Source organism: Ornithodoros turicata, chromosome 2, assembly GCF_037126465.1.
Source record: "Ornithodoros turicata isolate Travis chromosome 2, ASM3712646v1, whole genome shotgun sequence".
NCBI classification, from domain to species: domain Eukaryota; kingdom Metazoa; phylum Arthropoda; class Arachnida; order Ixodida; family Argasidae; genus Ornithodoros; species Ornithodoros turicata.
In genome coordinates this window covers 17,703,081-17,707,248 of record NC_088202.1, presented here as the reverse complement: position 1 = coordinate 17,707,248, position 4,168 = coordinate 17,703,081, and the positions used below count along the sequence as shown (strand labels likewise).

Here is a 4,168-nt window from a genome sequence, read left to right as displayed (position 1 = left end):
CAATGTTGCCTGAATTATCTCAAACTATGGGCTCTATGGGGAGCTGTGGGAGCCTGGTCTGGTATGGTGAGGCCGCGTCCGTTACAGTGAGATAGAGCTTGTTTTTCAGCAAAGATGACAGACGTAGCGTGCCTAGTTGTGGTGCTTCATGCGGACATTAGACAAAAGTGCCTTCTTGAAGAGGACACTCCACCTGCTTTGAGGAGGGCTATCTCGGCTTCGAGAATTTGGCGTCATACGTGAACGCCACTGACAGGATTCAGGTATGTTGCTTCTTGTGCCATACGCTTGAAGTAGAACACAGAACTACACATGCAGAGCGTTGTGATGACTTAGTAACAACATTGCTGTCACCTCTAGGTTCGGGATAGCGACTTCAGTGGGTGTTGAATTTGCGGAGGGCGATGAGATAATGCATACGGCGACAGTACCCGTCTTGCAACCTCACCGCCAGGAACGCTCGAAGGATTCAGTACGTATGAGTCGACTGTTATCCTATTTCTGCAAGTTAAGCTATATTGTGATCATATAATAGTAGTGTTGCTCAGACTCTCATGCGTCCCTCGGAGCCCGCCACCATGTGTTGAAATAGCTTGTTTGGAAACTTAAAATTGCGCGTCGTTGTCGTCGCCAATGTCATATTCCTTTTGTCTCGCCACGGCATTGTTCGACATATTGTGCAGAAAAGGAATGTCAGGCTCCCTTCTGGTAATTCATGCTGGTAGTTCATGGTGAGCAGTAGGATTCAAGGGGAAGACGTCGAGCACTGAAGTGTTGCCTATCAAGCAAAAGCTATTGTTTTCTGTTGGAAAATCAGTGTGTATTGGGTACATATCTGCTGTGCTGTGTGCACTTGGTGTTTTCTCGCTGAAAACCGTAAAAATTCAAATTGGGAGTATATTTACATGTAAAGTTACTGAAAACAGTAAGTTGTGTTCCCTGTTGGGGCTTTTACAGACCTCCTTGCTGTCCACGCCCTGCGAATACTGGGTTCGTGCGTGAAGGGTTCCGAAGCAATAAAGAACATGTTTGTGCATTATGTAAGTATATTCCACTTATAATCATGATCATAGTCCTGCAATTTGGTAAATTTAGAGAGTACGCAGTGGTACCAGTGAATCTCATGGTAATTGAATTACTGGGTCGTGCAAGAGAATATCTATCAGTATTTTTATCGATATTGAAATAGATAAGCTATGTATATAAATATTGACGTTTTGTTGGTTCAGAGACAGATGTCTTAGAGGTAGAAGGTCGATAAGGCATGGTTATGCCCAACTAAGTGCAACGTACAAGTGCAATTTATTTGAAGGCTGATGACGTCGCACAAGTATCTCAAAAGCTGTAGATCTGGTACCGATATTTTTCATTGAATGTCCACTTACATATCGATATACTAACAATTTCCAATATCGATGTAAGATTGTGTTCATCAATATTTTTATCGAATCTCGATAATGATATATGTGAAAATTTTTTTGATATCTTTGCTCCTCTACAGGTTTTCCCGCACATTTTAATCCAAGCGTTACCCAATTTAACCCACTGGTCCACTACATTAATAAAAAACACCAACCAATTTAATCCAAACGCTACCCGATTTAATCCAAGCAAAGTGTGTAAATATATTCCTTCATGGAAATAGACATGACTAAGAGTTTTGTGATTATGCCATTTTACCTGATACCTGATATCCGTTCTGTTAATGTATCCTGAGTTTAACACCTGATCTGTCAACCCCTGGCTTTTGCAGTGTCTTATGACTGCTTTTTGTCATTATGAGTTTTCATGACTATTTTCAGAATTTGTTCCAATAATTTATTATATCGGATTACTGTTGCTTCAAACAGTGTCATACAGTGTTTTATGACTGTCGAAGGTCATATTGACATTCCATGACCATTTCCATGCCATGTGTCATGAATCGATTTTATGGGACTAGCGCTGCGTCGAACAGTGTGATAGTGTTTTATGAGTACCGATGGTCATTGTCACATTCCATGACTATTTTCATGATATGTGTACCGAATCAATGTTATGGGACTACCACTCTTTCAAACAGTGCGATACAGTGTTTTATGACTATGGATGGTCATTATCACGTTCCATAACTATTTGAATGACATACCAAGAATCAATTTTATGGGACTATACTGCAGCTCCAAACAGTGTCATATATGTGTTCTGTGACTACTGACGGTCATTATGACATTCCATGACTATTTTCGTATGTGCCGCCACGAATCAGTTTTATGGGACTACTGTTGCTTCAGTGTCATAGCTCTTTTCTGACTATCAATGGTTGTTATGACACTCCATGAGTTTATTCATGAATTGGGTCATGACTATGCTTTGTCTGAACACCGTTTTTCATGCCGTGTTGTAAGTGTTTTATGACTTCAGACGGCTGTTATGATATTCAATGGCCATTTTCATGGTTCTGTGTCATGAAACGTCGTTATGGGGCTATTGCTGCTTCACACAGTGTCATATAGCGTTTATGACTACCAACAGTCATTATGACATTCCATGATATTTTCATAATATCACAATGGCCTGACTCAATGCAACTCAGCTTCTTCAGATCATGTCATGCAGTGTTTTATGACCATCTACTAACATCTTAGTGACCATCGGCAGTCATAAAAAAGTGTGTGACACTGTGTGAAGGAGCAGTATAGCTGCATAGAGTCATGACCCGCAGTATGAAAATACTCATAGAATGTCATAATGGACAACTGTAATCGTAAAACAATATATGGCAGCGTTTGAAGCCGTGGTAGTCCCATAACATTGTTTCATGGTACATATCATGAAAGTACTTATGGAATGTTATAATGACCGTCGTTAGTCACAAAAGACTGTATGACACTGTTTGAAGCAGCGGTAGTCCCTTAAAAGCAATTCATGGCACCATATCATAAAAATAGTCATAATGACAAAAAGCAGTCATAAACACCGCATAACATGCAAAAACCAGGGGTTGTTGGATCAGTATTCATGAACTTGTGATACATTGGCGTAACCATGAAAGTCTCAGTCATTACAGTTACCATGACGGAATAACACAGAATACCTTTACACATGTTGCTCGTATTAGACTACGTAGCGTTTACATTAAATTGGTTGGTGTTTGGATTATTTTGGTTGTCCAATGGATTAACTTGGGTAGCGCTTGGATGAAAGGGAGTGACCAGTGGATTAAAATGAGCGAGAAAACCTGTAGTAATTACACAACAGTCGTACAAGTATGCAGTTGAGGCAGTGTTTCCATTTGGAAGGCACAGTCTCTTTGCATATGGGAACTGTATGAACATCTCAGACAACATTTGTCCTAGATGATAACAGTTCTGAAATTGTTATGCAAATTCCCTGAGCAGTGAAAGAAGGACGGGGTCATATATTTGTGTACTACAATTCTATCCAATGTTCAAGGCCACACTATTCACACCATACGCATTCCTAAACCTGTGTTTCCCCTTTCATAGGATACACCTGTGCCGGTGACACCGTGCATCATGTTCACTGGGAGCAGCATTGAAGAAGCGGAGCATATGGACCTCTATGTCGGCGAGTAGCACCTTCTCAGAACCATCGACCTTGAAGAGGGATTGGCTGCCATTCTTGCAGCTATTGGTTAATTCATATTGTCTACAGTGCAAAGCCGCACCGTACATTTTGAAGCCTGGAAGAGCGGTGCCTGAAAGTGAGTGACTCTCGTGTAAGAAGCCCCGTGGATCAATTTTTTCAACAGTTACGGAAAAGAGCTTGTGGATGCTTTAAACATCTAAAACATTTGCTACTTTAACTGACTTGTAGTGAGCCCTGCATCCCCCCCCCCCCGCCCACCTCCCAAACAGGCAGCCATTTCGTCAAGGAATTGGAAATTCTTCGGAAGCACGGGTGTGTTCTTTCTTGTTCTTTGGCACTGAACTCTCATAAGCATGGGGGATTACCATTCTTCTGGCAATGTAGCCGTCCATTTGCCAACATACCTGGCACAGCACATTACATTTAGGGAAATTACTTTGGGTATTCTGTGCTTCCATTTCTAATCTTTAGTATGTGCTCTTGTTAAGAGATAGTCTTCTATCCGTTTTCTTTTTTCTGCTTGCCAGAAAAGCTGTTTTCTTTTGTAAAAGTTGTTTGCTGGCTGTTTTCATTACCC

General features: G+C 41.1%; 1 long non-coding RNA gene across 1 annotated transcript; it reads left to right on the top strand.

Annotated features, from left to right (window-relative positions):
* The first annotated feature begins 263 nt into the window (after positions 1-263).
* Positions 264-3,771, top strand: LOC135383164 (uncharacterized). Its single transcript, XR_010419707.1, has 3 exons — positions 264-472; positions 958-1,040; positions 3,489-3,771. It is a non-coding gene; the product is annotated as an uncharacterized LOC135383164 (long non-coding RNA).
* Positions 3,772-4,168: the final 397 nt, after the last annotated feature.